Source organism: Calonectris borealis, unplaced genomic scaffold (genome assembly GCF_964195595.1).
Source record: "Calonectris borealis unplaced genomic scaffold, bCalBor7.hap1.2 HAP1_SCAFFOLD_40, whole genome shotgun sequence".
Taxonomy (NCBI): domain Eukaryota; kingdom Metazoa; phylum Chordata; class Aves; order Procellariiformes; family Procellariidae; genus Calonectris; species Calonectris borealis.
In genome coordinates, this window is record NW_027441454.1 from 1,558,651 (window position 1) to 1,578,792 (window position 20,142).

Sequence of the window (20,142 nt, forward strand, 5' to 3'; positions counted from 1 at the left end):
TTTGCCCCAGCTCAACTTCCCTCCTTTGTTCCCAGCTCTTCTACCTCCTCCCTCCTCCCCCTTGAGCAGCGCTAGCAGATGGGGAATGGGGGCTGTAGTCAGGCCATAACAGTTCCTCTCTGCTGCTCCTTCCTTCTCACACTTTTCCCATGGGGTCCCTCCTACAAGCTACAGTCCTTTGAGGTGAACCTGCTCCACTGTGGGCTCTCCACAGGCCACAGTTCTTCCAGGAATTATTCAATTTCTCTGGTGTTGGCTCCTCCACGGACTGCGGGGATTACCTTCTCCACTATGGTCTTCTCCATGGGCTGCAGGAAAAGACCACACCAACACTGTGTTGGTCACAAATCCCAACCATAGCACCTATGGTCTGTGGGAGCTGCAGAAAATTAACTCTGCAGAAAATTAACTCCATCTCAGCCAAAACCAGTGCAATGTACCTGGAAATATGCACCAGGATTAGGTGCTCTATCACCTTCCCAGGGATCGAGGAGAGGCTGACTGGCCTGTAGTTCCCCAGGTCCTCCTTCTTGCCCTTCTTGAAGATAGGAGTGACATTTGATTTCTTCCAGTCTTCAGGCACTTCCCCCAGTTTCAATGATTGATAAAAGATTATTGAGAGTGTCCTCACAAGGACATCTGCCAGCTCCCTCAGCACTCATGGGTGCATCGCACCAGGGCCCATGGACTTATGTATATCCAGGTCACGTAAGTACTCCCTGACCTGATCCTCTTGCACCAGGAGTATGTCTGCTGGGCTCCAGACTTGCCCCTCTCATCTCTGGCACCTGGTATTCCTGAAGGCCAGTCTTGCTAGTAAAAGAGGAGGTGAATCGGAAAGGTAAGAGTGAGAAAAACTCGTGAGTTGTGATAAAGACAGTTTAATAGAACAGAAAAGGGAAAATAATAATGATAATGATAGAATATACAAAATGAGTGATGCACAATGCAATTGCTCACCACCCGCGCTGTCCGATAACCAAGTAGCGATCGGTACTTCCTGGGTCACGCCTACCATTCATATACTGAGCATGACGTCACATGGTATGGAATACCCCGTTGGCCAGCTAGGCTGGCTGTCATGGCTGTGTTCCCTCCTCCCAGTCTAGCTTGGTAGCAGAGGGTAGTTGTCCTTGACAAGATACTTAGCAACAACTGAAAACATCAGTGTCTTATCAACATTCTCCTCATACTGAATCCAAAACACAGCACTAGGAAGAAATTTAACTCTACGCCAGCTGAAACCAGGACAGTATCCACGCCTTATGCTATACCATTTACGTCATGCTTTGGTTTCACAATTTCCAATACATTCCAATTAATCACCATCACCTTTCTTGTCTTTATATTTATATATACACACAGATATGATTCTCTTAGTCCAAGGGACATCCCTCTAAAATGTCCATTGAGTTCATTTAGTCCATGACTTTGGGCTCCATCTGTCATAACAGTCTTTCAGGGCAGGAGAGATGGTGTGTGGTGTTGGGCTGTTGCATCCTGAAGCCAGTTCTCATTTCGGTACTGCTGCGCTTGTCCGGTTCTATCATCGTTGCACTTTGCTCGGTTTCATCAGAGTTAGTTCATTCTTCATTAATCTGGGTGATTTTTACTGCTATACCATTGATAGCAACCATAGAAATAATGATATACAATATCATATAACATTTAACATCATACAATTCAGTTCATTGGCTATTTTCACCCAAAAGCAAATCCCCTTGAGGTACACACCGGACTTGCCCATCCTTTCGCATTACCCACCAAGTGCACCCAGGTCCTTGAGCAAAAGCAATCCCACGGATGGGTTTTCCCTTGCCAGAGGCAGGAGTAACCCAGACTGCCTTCCCCAGCATATTTCTTATGTGCACGACAGGGACTTTATCCCCCTCTACAGTACGTAAGAGTTTTGATTGGGCAGGGCCAGCTCGAGTGACAGATCCCCTGGTGTTAACTAACCAGGTGGCCTTTGCTAAATGTGTGTCCCAATGCTTGAATGTCCCACCACCCATTGCCCTCAGTGTTGTCTTTAGCAGTCCGTTGTATCGTTCGATTTTCCCAGAGGCTGGTGCATGGTAGGGGATGTGATAGACCCACTCCATGCCATGCTCTTTGGCCCAGGTGTCTATGAGGGTGTTTCGGAAATGAGTCCCCTTGTCTGACTCAATTCTTTCTGGGCTGCCATGTCGCCATAGGACTTGTTTTTCAAGGCCCAAGGTGGTGTTCCTGGTGGTGGCATGGGGCACAGGGTATGTTTCCAGCCATCCGGTGGTTGCTTCCACCATGGTGAGCACATAGCGCTTGCTGTGGTGGGTTTGTGGGAGCGTGATATAATCCATCTGCCAAGCCTCCCCATATTTATATTTCAACCATTGTCCCCCATACCAAAGAGGCTTTACTAGCTTGGCTTGCTTGATTGCAGCACGTTTCACATTCATGGATAGCTTGTGCAATAGTGTCCATGGTTAAGTCCACCCCTTGATCACGAGCCCATCTATATGTTGCATCTCCTCCTTGAAGGCCTGAGGCATCATGGGCCCACCGAGCTATAAATAGTTTACCCTTATGTTGCCAGTCCAAATCCACCTGAGCCACTTCAATCTTAGCAGCCTGCTCCACCTGCTGGTTGTTTTGATGTTCTTCAGTGTCCCGACTCTTGGGTACGTGAGCATCTACGTGACGTACTTTTACAACCAGGTTCTCTACTCGGGCAGCAATATCTTGCCACAACGCGGCAGCCCAGATGGGTTTACCTCTGCGCTGCCAGTTGTTCTGCTTCCACTGCTGCAACCACCCCCACAGGGCATTTGCCACCACCCATGAGTCAGTATAGAGATAAAGTACTGGCCATTTTTCTCGTTCAGCAATGTCCAAGGCCAGCTGGATGGCTTTCACCTCTGCAAACTGGCTCAATTCACCTTCTCCTTCAGCATTTTCTGCAACTTGGCGTATAGGACTCCATACAGCAGCTTTCCATCTCCGATGTTTTCCCAGAAGGCGACAGGACCCATCAGTGAACAGGGCATATTGCTTCTCGTTTTCTGGCAGTTTGTTATACAGTGGGGCTTCTTCAGCACGTGTCACCTCCTCCTCTGTGCATATGTCAAAATCTTTGCCTTCTGGCCAGTTCGTGATCACCTCCAAGATTCCAGGGTGACTGGGGTTTCCTATTTGGGCCCGTTGTGTGATCAGTGCGACCCACTTACTCCACGTAGCATCGGTTGCATGATGTGTGGAGGGGACGCTCCCTTTGAACATCCAGCCCAGCACCGGCAGTCGGGGTGCCAGGAGGAGCTGTGCTTCAGTACCAACCACTTCCAAAGCAGCTCGAACCCCTTCATATGCTGCCAATATCTCCTTCTCAGTTGGAGTGTAGCAGGCCTCGGATCCTCTGTATCCCTGACTCCAGAACCCTAAGGGTCGACCTCGAGTCTCCCCTGGTGCTTTCTGCCAGAGGCTCCAGGTAGGGCCATTCTCCCCGGCTGCGGTGTAGAGCACATTCTTCACATCTTGTCCTGCCCGGACTGGCCCAAGGGCTACTGCCTGAACTATCTCCTGTTTAATTTGTTCAAAGGCTTGTTGTTGCTTAGGGCCCCATTTGAAGTCGTTCTTCTTCCTGGTCACTTGATAGAGAGGGCTTATGATCAGGCTGTAATTTGGAACATGCGTTGTCCAAAAACCCACAACGCCTAAGAAAGCTTGTGTTTCCTTTTTGTTAGTTGGTGGGGACATGGCTGTTATTTTATTGATCACATCTGTTGGGATCTGACGACGTCCGTCTTGCCATTTTATTCCTAAAAACTCGATGTCCTGTGCAGGTCCCTTGACCTTACTGTGTTTTATGGCAAAACCAGATTTCAGAAGGATTTGAATTATTTTCTTCCCTTTCTCAAAAACTTCTTCTGCTGTGTTGCCCCACACGATGATGTCATCAATGTATTGCAGGTGTTCTGGAGCCTCACCCTGTTCCAGTGCGGTGTGGATCAGTCCATGGCAAATGGTAGGGCTGTGTTTCCACCCCTGGGGCAGTCGGTTCCAGGTGTACTGGACGCCCCTCCAAGTGAAAGCAAACTGTGGCCTGCACTCTGCTGCCAAAGGGATGGAGAAGAAGGCATTAGCAATGTCAATGGTGGCGTACCACTTGGCTGCCTTTGACTCCAGTTCGTATTGAAGTTCTAGCATGTCCGGCACGGCAGCACTCAGTGGCGGCGTGACTTCGTTCAGGCCACGGTAGTCTACTGTTAGTCTCCACTCTCCATTGGACTTTCTCACTGGCCATATGGGACTGTTGAAGGGTGAGCGAGTCTTGCTGATCACTCCTTGGCTCTCCAGTCGACGAATCAGCTCATGGATGGGGATCAGGGAGTCTCGGTTGGTGCGGTATTGCCGCCGGTGCACTGTTGTGGTAGCGATTGGTACCTGTTGTTCTTCAATCCTCAGCAACCCCACAACAGAAGGATCCTGTGAGAGACCAGGCAAGGTGGACAGCTGTTTAATTTCCTCCGTCTCCAGGGCAGCTATACCAAAAGCCCACCGGTACCCTTTTGGGTCCTTAAAATACCCTCTCCTGAGGTAGTCTATGCCACAGATGCACGGAGCCTCTGGGCCAGTCACAATGGGGTGCTTCTGCCACTCATTCCTCGTCAGGCTCACTTCGGCCTCCAATACAGTTAACTCTTGGGATCCCCCTGTCACTCCAGAAATACAAATGGGTTCTGCCCCTTCATGGTTTGATGGCATTAGGGTGCACTGTGCACCGGTGTCTACGAGCGCCTTACACTCCTGTGGGTCTGATGTGCCAGGCCATTGAATCCACACAGTCCAGTAAACCCGGTTGTCCCTTTCCTCCACCTGGCCGGAGGCAGGACCCCTCTAGTTCTGGTCATAGTATCCATCTCTCACTTCTTGCAAACGTGAGTCAAGAATTTCTTCATTGCAATTACAATCCAAAGTAAGATCAGCCCTTCTACTCTGTCTGGGGAACTGTTCACTGGAAACTGGACCGTCGTGAGACAGGTTTTTCCTGACAACTGGAGCAGCATTTTTCCTGGGAGAACCCCCTTGTGTCATTGTTTTTCCTTGCAACTCGCGTACCCGTGCCTCTAGGATGAAAGTAGGTTTTCCATCCCACTGCCTCATGTCCTCTCCGTGGTCACGCAGGTAAAACCACAGGGTGCCCCGTGGTGTGTACTTCCTATATCCTCTCTCTTGAGGAGGAAAACGCTGACTCCTAATGGCTGAGATACTGGTCCGTACAGGTGGAGAATAAGACATATCCTCTTTGAGTTGCTGGACCTCCCGGGACAGTTTCTCCACAGCCGAGACAAGGGAGGAGGAGATAGTTTCTTCAAAATCCCGAAGTCTGCTAACCACCTCATCCACCGTTGGTGCTTCTTCCTCTTTCCAGCATAGTACTGCCAATGAACTGGCATACGATGCTGCTGCGCTCCGTACCAACTTCCGCCACATGGGTCGCGTGCACTGGATGTCATCTGGATCTTTGGGTGTTCGGGCGTCATCCAGGTCACTATAAACCACCTCCAGCATGCCTAGTTCTCTCAGGTACTGGATACCTCTCTCCATAGTGGTCCATTTGCCTAGGCGATATATAACATCTTCTTTGAAGGGATACCTTTCCTTTACGCCTGACAGCAGTCGCCTCCAGAGGCTGAGGACCTGTGTCCCTTTTCCGATTGCTTTGTCAATACCCCCTTCCCTAGCAAGGGATCCCAGCTGTTTGGCCTCCTTCCCCTCTATTCCAGGCTACTGGCCCCATTATCCCAGCATCGGAGCAGCCAGGTAACAATATGCTCGCCTGGACGACGGCCGAAATCTTTCCGCATATCTCGCAACTCATTCAGGGATAAGGATCGGGTGGTTTCCATCTCGTTTATGAGTTCTTCCTCTTCCTCCTCCCCTCCTCGTGATGGCCCTGGTTTTCCATCATCCTTTTCTACACGACCTGACTTCCGCTTCAAAGATTTCTTCTTCTGTACAGGGGCGACGGATACCAGCGACGGTTGGTCCTCTGGTTCAGCTTTAGTACCCGTCGCGAGGGTTTGGGTAGCTGCAGTGCCTATCGCGGGGGTTGGAGTATTTGTAGTGACTGTTGCCGGGGTTTGAGTGGCTGCAGTGCTTGTCGCACTGGTTGGAGTAACTGCAGTGACTGTTGCCGGGGTTTGAGTGGCTGCAGTGCCTGTTGCGGGGATTGGAGTAACTGTAGTGACTATTGCCGGGGTCTGAGTAGCCATAGTGGTTGTTGTGGGGGTTGAAGTAGCCACGGTGCCTGTCGCAGGGGTTTGAGTAGCCACAGTGGTTGTCGTGCGGGTTGAAGGAGCTACAGTGCCTGTCGTGGGGGTTTGAGTAGTCACTGTATCTGTTGCTGGGGTTGATCTCTGGACAGTATTCCTGAATAGTTGTTTAACCCTAAACAAGGCCTGAACCACATTCAGAAGACATAGCAATATGATCATGCTTGTTTGAACATCCCAAGGATATTCAAAATTCTCAGGGAATATTGTAGACGTCTTCATGAAGAGGATAGAAGAAAAAGGAGTTTCTGAAGATATGGAGGGGAAGGTGAACAAGTGGGAGAAAGTGTCCCATCCTGTCTCCCCCCTAAATTCATCCTCTGAGGTGAAGATGTAAGAAGTGTAGTTATTAATAGTTTCCAAAAGATAGCTCCCGAAGAACAGGAATGATGGCAGTGCTGAGTACAGGCTCGTGACCAATAATTTTATCATAACATAAAGCCAGGTCACACAGTATAGCAAAGCAATGACCTTAATCCATTTCCCAGAGATGACCAACCCCACATAAAAACTGATAATCAGCAGTATAGACAGCCAGTAAGGTGCTACATACCACAACTGCAAGAACAGATCCAAAAACTCTGAGAGCAAATAAATCAACATTGTGAACATCGAGTACTAAACTGATATAATGAATGCTTATAACAAATTTGTTTTAACCCGTTCGGGTCAGATGTGTCGTTATCTCAACCCTTCGAGCCCCACATTGGGCGCCAAAAAGGACTGTCGTGGTTTAACCTGGCAGGCAGCCAAATACCACGCAGCCGCTCACTCACTCCCCCCACCCCCAGCGGGACGGAAAGTCGCCAGGAAAGCAGGGCTCCATCACGTGTAATGGTTACTTGGGAAGACAAACGCCATCACTCCGAACGCCCCCCCTCCTTCTTCTTCACCCAGCCTTATATGCTGAGCATGACGTCATATGGTATGGAATAGCCTATTGGCCAGCTGGGCCAGCCGTCCTGGCCACACTCCCTCCCAGCCCCCTGCACATCTGGCACGGCATGGGAAGATGAAAAGTCCTTGACTAGCGTAAACAATACCTAGCAACAACCAAAACATCAGCGTGTCATCAACATTATTCTCACACTACATCCAAAACACAGCACTATACCAGTTAATAGGAAGAAAATCAACACCATCCCAGCCAAAACCAGGACATCAGTGTAAAAGAGGTAGTGGCAAAAGAGCTTAAAGGAAAAGTCCTGAATCAGCAGGGAGTGGTGCTTCGCTCGTAGAGAAGGTTGTGAAATATTTCAGGAGAAACATGAGCAGCAGCTACCAGCAGTTTGTGAATAAGGAGGACAGGCCAGGAGTCAAAATGAAAATGCCTGAACACATTGATCTGAAAATCGTCTGCCACTCTGGCAGAGTTTCACATGCATGCCATCCCATGCTGTAAAAATAACGTGGCTTTTGGGGAAAAGGAGGAAAAAAACCGCACCAAACCTAAACCAAGGTCTTTTTTTTTCAGACCAAACCTGCTGCCTGCCACACAAACCTCTCACTTGTGCTCTGGTTTTCCCTGTTGAAAGGCTTCGCTTATGCGGTTCTCTTACCCTCCTGCAACAACCACCTCTCCAGGACTAAAGCACTCCTCCTCTCATTTTACCGTCTCCCTCCTCTCCAAAAGCCTTGGCTTATCACAGGCGGGATGTTTCCTTTGGCCTTGCCCGCGTATCTGTTAGGAACTCCTTTGTCCTGGATTGACTTGGGTCTGGATCTGCAAATGGCCTCTCCTGTCCTGTGCTCCAGCCGTACCAAACCGCTAACAAAGTCCTACCATAGCTGGAGGAGGAGCCTTTTTCCCAAGGTTGGGGAAGACTGTGCAGTGCAGGTGAGTAGGAAAGGAGGCAGCAGCGACTTTGGTTCTTGTTTCTGCTCCTCTGGTAAGATGGGGCAGTTCCCAACGCTGCTCTCACCTGGGCTGCAGAGGGAAGGGCCTGGGGGGAGCCTGGACTTGGATGATTTGCGATGGCAAACCGAACATTTCCATTTGAGTGCTCCAACTACAGCGTCACGATCCCAAGCGGCTCAAGCCTGTAAGACTTGGAAAGACCTAGCTGAGAAAATGATGAGCCCAAATGAACAGTAGCTCCTCGGTCTGAGCACACCACTACGCTACAAGTTTTACTGACTGAACCTCCACTTTTCTACACAAATGCTAGTGATCTCCATAGAAAGAAAGCTGTTTTCGCCAGTTCTCCTCCAAAGCCCTCACATTGGTAAATCCAAACGAACAGGAAGGCCCTTCTGCAGATAGCCAGAGCAAGCAGAAAGGCAATCCTTTGTTACATCCATCTGGAAACCCATTCCAGCAGAAAACAGAATCCTTACCGGACTGTTAGCAAAACTCCCCACATCTCCAGGCCAGAGGGACATCAGCAACAAACCTTTGACGTTTGGGGTTGTTCTGGTTTTGGCTGGGATAGAGATAATTTTCTTCCTAGTAGCTGGCATATTGCTGTGGTTTGGATTTAGCATGAGAATGATGTTGATAACACGCTGATGTTTTAGTTGTTGCTAAGTAGCGCTTGCCATGAGTCAAGGACTTTTCAGCTTCCCGTGCTCTGCGAGGTGCACAAGAAGCTGGGAGGGAGCATAGCCAGGATAGTTGACCTAAATTGGCCAACGGAATATTCCATACCATATGATGTCTTGCTCAGTATATAAACAGGGCAGAGTTGGCCAGGGAGTAACGATTGCTGCTCAGGGACTGGCTGGGCATCAGTCAGCGGGCGGTGACCTGTTGCATCACTTGTGGTTTTTTGCCCCAAGTTTGGATGCTCGCTCTCTCTCCCTCTCTCTCTCGTTGTTTTACTTTTCATTACAAGTAGTTGTTGTTGTTGTTGTTGTTGTTGTTGTTGTTGTTGTTATTATTATTATTATCATCTTTTATTTCAAGTGTTAAACTGTTCTTATCTCAACCCATGAGTTTTCTTACTTTTGCTCTTCTGAGTCTCTCCCCCATCCCACCGGCGGGTGGAGGGGGAGCGAGCGGCTGTGTGGTGTTTAGTTGCCGACTGGGGTTAAACCACGACAGGGGTCCAACACAAAGATGGTTTCCACTCTGTCACATCCTCTGAGTTAAAACTGTCGGCAGGAGCTGGCTCATCCTGGGACTTTGTGTCACCCACGCACATGACCTGCAGACCAGAAGTACCCCTGAAAAGACCTCAACGGCCTGCATTAACACACCAGCGTGCACCCGAGATGTAAACACTGCCAAGTCATCTCTTATTTGCAACAGGTATAGAGGACCAAACTCAGCAAATCTAGCCTTACTTCTACTGAAACTTTCCTTACAGACAGCTCATCTTCTGTGTTTGTAAACTGTAGTAAAGACCTGTTCTAGAGCAAAGGCTTGAACCCTGCCTACGGTGAAGAAGCCCCAGTTTTCTTTCCTCCTTACATAATAGATAATTGTCATCCTCTGATACCCTTATCTGAGTCATAGCTCAAGTGGAACGATACCACTGAGAGTTTTGACGGATGGCTGAAGTCAATCATCTTGCGACCCTATAAACAGCGGTCCCAAGTAAGGCCCTCTGAGCTCTCCTGGACGGCAGCGGGCTGTGCCCAGAATCTCCCTCTGAGTGGGACGCTTCTCAGAGCTCGCAAACTCTCAAGTTTGCGATATTCAGAGGACCGTCACCGACTGGCATGGGACCTGGGCTGCAACACTGCTCTGCCGAAACACTCAGAGCTCGCAAACTCTCAAGTTTGCGATATTCAGAGGACCGTCACCGACTGGCATGGGACCTGGGCTGCAACACTGCTCGGCCGAAACACCCCTCGAGGCTCAACCCTTCGCCCGTTGAGAAATGCCAAGACATTTGACGTGAGCATTTCGCTGAACTCAAGGGGAATTTTTAACAGGTATACCTTTGTATATTTATCTATTTTTTGTGTCTGTGTGAATTGATGGAGGTACCTACTAGCAAATATAGTCTGCTTAAATCTTATGATCTATTTTAAGATTGGGAATGAACCTTAGACTACTGCTAAACACATATCATCCTTTAGACATAAACCGTTGACCAAGTCTGGGACTAGAGGTGGATCCAGCCGGGTCTACTCTGAATCGTGTGACTCAACGGGAGGGTTTCTTTACCCTTTTTTTGTATTAGATATAAACCGTTGTCCAAGTCTGAGACTAAGATTGGATCCAGCTGAGTCTTCTCTGAACCTCGTGACTCAACAGGAGGGTCTCCCTTAACCTTTTCATCCTCAGCCTCTGTATAAGTCATTCCAGCTCAATTCTAACACGATGTTCTGGTTTTGGCTGGGATAGAGTTAATTGTCTTCCTAGTGGCTGGTATAGTACTCTGTTTTGGATTTAGTATGAGAATAAGGTTGATAACAGACCGATGGTTTAGTTGTTGCTAGGTAGTGTTTACCCTAGTCAAGGACTTTTCAGCTTCCCATCCTCTTTTCCTTTGTGTGCTTCATCCGAGTAGTAAGTGATAGAGTGAACCTCGCTATCGAACTCTGTTAAGTCGCGCTTTTATAATTTTCTATTAAAATCACTCTCTGCTAACACCTTTGACAGTGATTCTTTGAGCGGCCCCTAAACCACTCATTCGTGACACCTCACCATGAGCTGCAGGAGGATGTGCACCATCACCTTTCCAGGGACGGAGGTAGGCTGACCAGTCTGTAATTCTCCCAATTCTTGTTCCTGCCCTTCCTGAAGATGGGTTTGACATCTGCCTTTTCCAAGGACCCCAGAACCTCTCTGATTGCTTCTGGCACTTCTGAGGGCATAGTCCAGAATCTCAGGCAAGGGTGACGTAGCAGACAGGAGCACTTGCAATGAACCTGTCCAAGGCACCTGAGATGAATGTCACTGGGACAGTGGGGGTTGTTCCTGGAGAAACCCACAGAAATGTCAAGATTCTGTCAGGTGTCCACATCTGAGCTGGCTTTGTGCACTCCTTATGTGCACAGGGGTGGTCAGAGACAGAGTCTTTCCCTTTTACACACAGAGGCAGTGCACTGCAGGAGTCACAGTGTCTCTCTGAATTCCTCCAGAGGATAAGAGACATCTCAGCCCTGCGGTGTATCGCCCTGCTCTGCATCCATCTGAGATAGCCCAAGGCATGAAGAATAGACACAGGGACCTCAATTCAAGGGACTTCCCTGGTTTCCCAGGGAAAGTTACTCTCAATGTGAAGTGACCTCAAGGCACTGTCTCTCAGGCCTTCATGGAACCCCTGGGAATAGCCGGTGGCATTTGTGCTCACTGGGGTTCATCTCACCTCACATACATGATGTGCATGCTTACGTCTCATCCCTACAATGCAAACAGGGACTTCTGACCTAGTCATTCGGTGTCCCTCCGTGGAGGGACAAAGGACCTCTCTGGGCTGGGGTGAGAGGCCAGTGCTGGAAATGGTGCTTTTGAGGGGCTCGTCCATTATGATTGCCCTGGGGCAGCTTCCCCAGGGTGTCCAGCGAACACGGGCACAGAGCAGGCCCTGCTCTGCTGGTCCTTCAGGCCTCTCGCAGGAGGCCTGGCTGTGCAAGGACATTGCTGCAGGCCCCAACCTTGCACACTCACATTGTTTAGCTGTTCACTGGTGTTTTCATCTGCGGGCCACTTGCTTGGGCATGTTCTTGAGAGCAGCTTTGGAACAAGACCTAAGCCTTCAGGCAGTGCCCTGAGAAGATCACCTTGCTTTATGGAAATGCTGTTGTGGAGGCCAGCTCTGTCCCAGAAGTGCCCATTGCCTGTCCCTGCCTGCAGTCACAGGACTACCACGCAGCAGGACTGTGACCAAGCTGCCAGAGCACTCAGGCCTTACACCAGTGCAAGAGCTGAGAAGGACAGGGTAGAAGTGGAAAGTGAGCAGCTCTGGAAAGACCAAGCGCTGGTGCTCCCTGGCAGTGCTGCTGTGCTGGGACTCTTTTCCCCTCCACCTCTGCACACAGGCACTGCCCCTGTAGCTCCAGAGAAGGTCTCGAAGGAAGGATCTCAGACAAGACACTGCGGGGTTCATTGTTTTGTTTAAACACACAGACAGCACAGCTCCTTATTTACACAGACTCTGGGTAACACCAAAGTTGGATAGACACGTAATTAAAAATGGCACAAATAATGACATTTCTTTAGGGACAACATTCTGTGAAGTAAAACAAAGCAAATAAACCCCAACCCCACAACCAAAACCAACAAAAACTACAGAAGATGGGCTTGGCCTGTAAGGAGTTACATTATGAGTGATTTGCAGAAGATGAAAAGCAGTTTATTGCTTTTGAAAATCATCTGGTCACCAGTCTCCACACTGCATCCTTGAGCTCCTTGTTCTTCGTGCTGTACATGACAGGGTTCACAGCTGGAGGCACCACTGAGTCCAGAACTGCCACCACCAGATCCAGGGATAGGGAGGAAATGGAGGGAGGCTTCAGGTAGGCAAACGTGCCAGTGCTGATAAACAGGGAGACCACAGCCAGGTGGGGGAGGCACGTGGAGAAGGCTTTGTGCCGGCCCTGCTCAGAGGGGATCCTCAGCACAGCCCTGAAGATCTGCACATAGGACAGCACGATGAAAACAAACCACCCAAATTCTACACAGATACTAACCACAATGACCCAAACTTCCCTGAGGTAGGCATCTGAGCTGGAGAGCTTGAGGATGTGGGGGATTTCACAGAAGAACTGGTCCCCAGCATTGCCTTGGCAGAGTGGTATTGAAAAGGTATTGGCAGTGTGTACCACAGGAGTGAGTAAACCACCACCCCAGGCAGCTGCTGCCATGTGGACACAAGCTCTGCTGCCCAGGAGGGTCCCGTAGTGCAGGGGTTTGCAGATGGTAACGTAGCGGTCATAGGCCATGATGGTGAGAAGATAAAACTGCTGTAGCACCGAAAAAGAAAAAAAAGACCTGTGCAGCACATCCCAAGTAGGAAATGGCCCTGGTTTCCCAGAGGGAGATGGTCATGGCTTTGGGAACAGTGGTGGAAATGGAGCCCAGGAGGGAGAGGTTGAGAAGGAAGAAGTACATGGGGGTGTGGAGGTGGTGATCACAGGCTACGGCGGTGATGATGAGGCCATTGCCCAGGAGGGCAGCCAGGTAGATGCCCAGGAATATCCAGAAGTGCAAGAGCTGCAGCTCCCATGTGTCCGTGAATGCCAGGAGAAGGAACTGGGTCATGGAGCTGCTGTTGGACATTTGTTCACTCTGGGCATGGGGGACTGCTGAAAGAGGAGAAGACATTGACTTCTTTGAGCCAATCCTATGCTTGTTTCCCAAAAAATCCCCCCCCAATTACTTCTCTTTCTTTGGTGTAACTTTGTTCCGCTCCTTATGGTGATCTCAGGTTTGTGCTGCTGAGTGCGGGCACTTTCTCTGAAGGGGCAGAAATCATCATCTTCCACATTGCTCTCCGCCTGAACACTGGTGAGCCCTGAGGGACAAAAGGGTTCCCTGTGCCCCCCAGTGCAGAATCAGGAGAGCTGCTCTGCCCACGAGTGACCTCCTGGTCACCACACGGGTGCCCTGTGCTTACACCACTCTCTGCTGCAGGATGACATCACTAACAACATACTTGAAGAAGAAACTGGACTTTTGTGAGCGTGGAAGAGTCCAGTTTCAAATTCCGTTACTGTTCTCCTTCCCTGTGCAGCCGAGCAGAGAGGGATGCAGAGGGGTGGCATGGCTCCCTGCTACCTGGAGCTGTCCCTGGTGGGGGCTGTTTCTCTGTCGCCAGCTCTCCTCCCTGTCAGTGCATCCCACCCTCTCTGTGCTCAGCTCTGCCCTGAAGACACCTTCTGGCAGCAGGGCACTGCCCAGGGGCATCTCCCTGTTTTCAGGTCCTAAGGAGCAAATCAGACAAAACCTCAAGCCTCAAGCAAAGGCGATGTCGGTGCTGTCTGTAGGTAGAGAAGTGGTTGAAGGCACTTTCTGAGGTTTCTGGCAGATCTGCTAATCCCTCAGTGTAACAGTTCAGGAGTCTCGGAGACTTATTCAAACTTGACAGCCCCTTTCCCCTTTTCCTTAGAAGAAAGCTGAGATCACAGACCCTGAAAAGGTCCTCGTCTTTAAGGTAGCCCCTGCCTTGACTTTACTCTTGAAATGCGCAGCTTGAGGCCATTTCCTCTCGTCCTATCGCTGTTACTTGGCAGAAGAGACCAACCCCCACCTGGCTACAACCTCCTTTCAGGTAGTTGTAGAGCATGATAACGTCTCCCCTCAGCCTCCTCTTCTCCAGGCTAAACAACCCCAGTTCCCTCAGCCGCTCCCCATCAGACTTGTGCTCCAGGCCCTTCACCAGCTTCGTTGCCCTCCTCTGGACACGCTCCAACACCTCCATGTCCTTCTTGTCATGAGGGGCCCAGAACTGAACACAGGATTCGAGGTGCGGCCTCACCAGTGCCCAGTACAGGGGCACAATCACCTCCCTACTCCTGCTGGCCACACCAGTTCTGATATAGGCCAGGATGCCGTTGGCCTTCTTGGCCACCTGGGCACACTGCCGGCTCATGTTCAGCCGGCTGTCGACCACCTGTCCCTCACACATTGCTTAGGGCTCTTCTAGGGGCAGTGTGATGTGGGGATATGCAATGGCAAGTGCAGGACTACAGCACGACCCTTCTGGGTCTCTCCTGGGTGGGGCAAAGCGGTGATGAGGTCTTGGTGAATAAGGGTAAGGTATCTCCTGGCAGGCCTTGTTTGCAGAGACAACAGCCATAGCCAAGGTGACGAAAGGTCAGCTCTGTTGTGGGCTTTCAGCCTTGTCACAGCTCCACCACAGTCTGTCCTACGGTGTCCCATGCCTGCACCTCTTTCTTTGAAGACTGTGGACACCCAAGGCTCTTCTCACTCCAACATCTCACTACCCTTACTGATAGTTCTCTGGTCATCCCTGGCTGTTCCTTGAAACACAAAGCCATGGGCTGATCCAGACTCCCTCTGGGAGGCCTGTTGTACCACAGCACTGCCTTTGGAGTGACATTTCTTTCTGCTCATGTCTAGTCTCAACCTCCCATGGTGCACTTTGTGTCACTCTTCCGTTCTCCTGCTTTTTTCCACTATGAAGAAAAGCGCCACCGTTTCAGAAACCACCCTTCAAGCAGTTGCATGTTCTGACTGTGCTGCTCTGAGCCTCCACTTCACCAGGCTGAAGAAGCTCAAGTCCCTCAGCCTCCCACACAGGCCATGTGCTTGAGGCCCCAAATCCCATCTTGGCAGACCTCCTCTGGACCCTCTCCAGTTCCTCCTCACTTGTCCAGAGCAGGAAGCCCCACAGAGGGACACACTAGTCCACTGGTGGCCACACCGGGGCTGACTCAAGGGCAATAATTACTCCACTTGTCTGGGTGGCCACCTTCTTCCTCGTGAAGTCCTATATGCAGCTGGTTTTCTCCATGGTGAGCGTGCACCACTGCCTTGTATGGTGTCCCTCATAGTGCCCAGGCCCTTTTCCTCAAGGCCTTTGCTCAGCTTGTCAGGTCCCAGCCTGCCCTGTTGTATGGGGTTATTCTCCCCGCCTCAAGCAGGACTAGCCACTTCTCCTTGTAAACTTTAAGAGGTTTCTGTTGGCTAAATCACAAAGTTTCTCAGGGGCTCCCTGGACTGAAACTCTCGTTGGTCAGGTGTTAAAGTTTGTCTACAGATGGCTCACCCTGATGGTGGTGTCTCTTACAAGATAAGAGTACGAGGAGTTACAAGGCACTACAAACACTAAAAGGAGGTACTACTTTAATGGAATTGCTGTCCAATGTAGTATTAACCACTGTCGCAAAATCCTGATGTAGTATCCTGCCAACTCTGCAATTTGTCGTGAATGAGTGGTTTAGAGGCCGCTTCAAGAATCACTGTGAAAGGTATTAGCAGGAAGTGATTTTATTAGAGATTTATAAAAGTGCAACTTAACAGAGTTTGATGGCAAAATTCACTCTATCCCTTACTACATGGATGAAGTATACAAAGGAAAATTGAGTTAGGGTCAAGCTCAAATGATTTATACAGAGACCGAAGATGTAAAAGGGTAAGGGAGACCCTCCCGTTGAGTCATGAGGTTCAGAGAAGACCCCCTTGCATTCTAAACTCCTGGTGGAGCTTAGATGCGGCTACGTCCAATCTTAGTTTCAGACTTAGACAATGGTTTGTGTCTCATACAAAAGGGTAAGGAGATCCTCCTGTTGAGTCACGAGCTTCCGAGTAGAACCCCTTTCTTTCTAAACTCCTGACGGAGCTTAAGTGCAGCTGGATCCACTCTTAGTCACAGACTTGGTCAACAGTTTATGTCTAAGGGATTAGTGGTGTCTAGCAGCAGTCTAAGGTACGTTCACAGTTTTAAGATGGATCACAAGATTTTAGTAGCCCTTAATCATTGATTAATTTAACATTTACAAAGTGAGTTAACAGAATTTACTACAATCACAACAGTGGCTTGATTACAGATTGCACTTGTTATTGGTTACTTAAATCAGTTCACACACACACAGACACGAATATATATAAATGTACAAAAGGTATACCTGTTAAAAATTACCCTCGAGTCCCGTGAAATATTCATGTCAAATGTCTCAGCATTTCTCAACGGGCAAGGGGTTGAGCCTCGAGGAGTGTTTCAGCCCAGATACTGTCATCAGCTTTCGGCGACAGTCCTCTGAATATTGCAAATCCGAGAGTTCACGAGCTCTGAGTGGCGTCCCACTCAGGGGGAGATGCTGGTCGCAGCCCGCTGCAGTCCAGGAGAGCTCAGAGGGCCTCACTTGGGACTGCTGTTTATAGGTTCGCAAGATGATTCGCTTTAGTCATCAGTACGTTTCCATCCTGGTCACAATCCAGAATGATCTGTGACAGTAACAATGGTATCATAGAATCTTAGAATCTTTAAGGTTGGAAAAGACCTCTAAGATCAGCGTGTCCAACAGTGAACCCAACCCCCCCATGCCCACGACACCATGTCCCTAAGCGCCTCATCTACACGTCTTTTAAATACTTCCAGGGTCGGTGACTCCACCACTTCCCTGGGCAGCCTGTTCCAAGGCCTGACCACTCTTTCAGTAAAGAAATTTCTCCTCATGTCCAATCTAAACCTTCCTTGGTGCAACTTGAGGCCATTTCCTCTCGTCCTATCGCTGTTACTTGGCAGAAGAGACCAACCCCCCCCTCGCTACAACCTCCTTTCAGGGAGTTGTAGAGCGCGATGAGGTCTCCCCTCAGCCTCCTCTTCTCCAGGCTAAACAGTCCCAGTTCCCTCAGCCGCTCCTCATAAGACTTATGCTCCAGGCCCTTCACCAGCTTCGTTGCCCTCCTCTGGACACGCTCCAGCACCTCCATGTCCTTCTTGTCGTGAGGGGTCCAAAACTGAACACAGGATTCGAGGCGCGGCCTCACCAGTGCCCAGTACAGGGGCACAATCACCTCCCTGCTCCTGCTGGCCACACTATTCCTTATACAGGCCAGGATGCCGTTGGCCTTCTTGGCCACCTGGGCACACTGCCGGCTCATGTTCAGCCGGCTGTCAACCAGCACCCCCACATCCTTTTCCTCCAGGCAGCTTTCCAGCCACTCTTCCCCAAGCCTGTAGCGTTGCCTGGGGTTGTTGTGGCCCAAGTGCAGGACCCGGCACTTGGCCTTGTTGAATCTCATACAGTTGGCCTCGGCCCATCGATCCAGCCTGTCCAGGTCCCTCTGCAGAGCCTTCCCACCCTCCAGCAGATCAACACTCCCACCCAGCTTGGTGTCATCTGCAAACTTACTGAGGGAGCACTCGATCCCCTCGTCCAGATCGTTGATAAAGACATAGAACAGGACCGGTCCCAGTACTGAGCCCTGGGGAACACCGCTCGTGACTGGCCGCCAACTGGATTTAACTCCGTTCACCACAACTCTCTGGGCTCGGCCGTCCAGCCAGTTTTTTACCCAGCGAAGAGTGGACCTGTCTAGGCCGTGAGCCGCCAGCTTCTCTAGGAGAATGCTGTGGGAGACAGTGTCAAAGGCCTTACTGAAGTCCAGGTAGACCACATCCACTGCCTTTCCCTCATCCATGAGGCAGGTCACCTGCTCATAGAAGGAGATCAGGTTGGTCAAGCAGGACCTGCCTTCCATGAACCCGTGCTGGCTGGGCCTGATCCCCTGGTTGTCCCACACATGGCTCATGAGCGCCATCAAGACGAACTGCTCCATAATCTTCCCCAGCACCGAGGTCAGGCTGACCGGTCTGTAGTTCTCCGGATCCTCCTTCCGGCCCTCTTGTAGATGGGCGTCACATTGGCGAGCCTCCAGTCATCCGGGACCTCCCCAGTTAACCAGGACTGCTGGTAAATGATGGAGAGCGGCTCGGCAAGCTCCTCCGCCAGCTCCCTCAGTACCCTCGGGTGGATCCCATCCGGCCCCATAGACTTGTGAACATCCAGGTGGCGTAGCAGGTCATTAACTTCTTCCTCTTGGATTATGGGGGGTTCATCCTGCTTGCCATCCCTGTCTTCCAGCTCAGGGGGCTGAGTACCCTGAGGATAACTGCTCTGACTATTAAAGACTGAGGCAAAGAAGGCATCGAGTACCTCAGCCTTATCCTCATCCTTGGTGGCAACGTTCCCCCCCGCATCCAATAGAGGATGGAGATTCTCCTTGGCTCTCCTTTTGTCTTTAATGTACTTGTAAAAGCATTTTTTGTTGTCTCTCACAACAGTGGCCAGGTTGAGTTCTAGCTGGGCTTTTGCCTTTCTAATTTCCTCTCTGCACGACCTAACGCGATCCCTGTACTCTTCCTGAGTTGCCTGCCCCTTCTTCCAAAGGTGGTAAACTCTCCTTTTTTCCTGAGTCCCAGCCAGAGCTCCCCGTTCAGCCAGGCCGGTCGCCTTCCCCGCCCGTTCTTCTTGCGGCACATGGGGACAGCCCGCTCCTGCGCCTTTAAGACTTCCTTCTTGAAGAATGTCCAGCGTTCCTGGACCCCTTTGCCCTTCAGGACTGTCTCCCAAGGGACCCTCTTGACCAGTGTCCTGAGCAGGCCAAAGTCCGCCCTCCGGAAGTCCATGGGAGCGGTTTTGCTGGCCCCACTGCTTACTTCACCAAGTATCGAGAATTCTACCATTTCATGGTCGCTAAGCCGGCCTCTGACCACCACATTTCGCACCAGTCCTTCTCTGTTTGTGAACAGCAGGTCAAGCGAGGCACCTCCCCTGGTAGGCTCGCTTACCAGCTGCGTCAGGAAGTTATCCTCCACACACTCCAGGAACCTCCTCGACTGTTTCCTCTCTGCCATGTGGTATTTCCAGCAGACGTCCGGAAAGTTGAAGTCCCCCACGAGAACAAGGGCTAGCGACTGGGAGACTTCTGCCAGCCTCTGGTAGAATATTTTGTCTGCCTCCTTGTCCTGGCTAGGTGGTCTATAACAGACTCCCAGCAGGATATCTGCCTTGTTGGCCTTCCCCCTCATCCTTACCCACAAGCACTCGACCTCATCATCACTACCATCGAGCTCTAGACAGTCGAAGCATTCCCTAACATACAGGGCTACCCCACCGCCTCTCCTTCCTCACCTGTCCCTTCTGAAGAGCTTATAGCCATCCATTGCAGCACTCCAATCGTGAGACTCATCCCACCATGTTTCCGTGATGGCCACTAAGTCATAGCTGCCCCGCTGCACAATGGCTTCCAGCTCCTCCTGTTTGCCGCCCATGCTGCCTGCATTGGTGTAGATGCACTTGAGCTGGGCTGCCGATTTCTCCCCCGACATTGGCGTGCGGTCCCTAGGCTCTTCTCTAGTGAGCCTGGTTTTACCCCCTTCCCCCTTCGAACCTAGTTTAAAGCCCTCTCGATGAGCCCCGCCAACTCATACGCGAGAATCCTTTTCCCCCTGTGAGACAGCTGAAC

General features: G+C 50.5%; 1 protein-coding gene and 1 pseudogene across 1 annotated transcript in view; one reads left to right on the forward strand and one right to left on the reverse strand.

Annotated features, from left to right (window-relative positions):
- LOC142076290 (antigen WC1.1-like) overlaps positions 1 to 20,142 on the forward strand; it is a 143,291-nt gene that overhangs the window by 102,720 nt on the left and 20,429 nt on the right. The gene's annotated exons all lie outside the window — the stretch shown is intronic.
- On the reverse strand, positions 12,576 to 13,485 carry LOC142076250 (olfactory receptor 14C36-like; annotated as a pseudogene).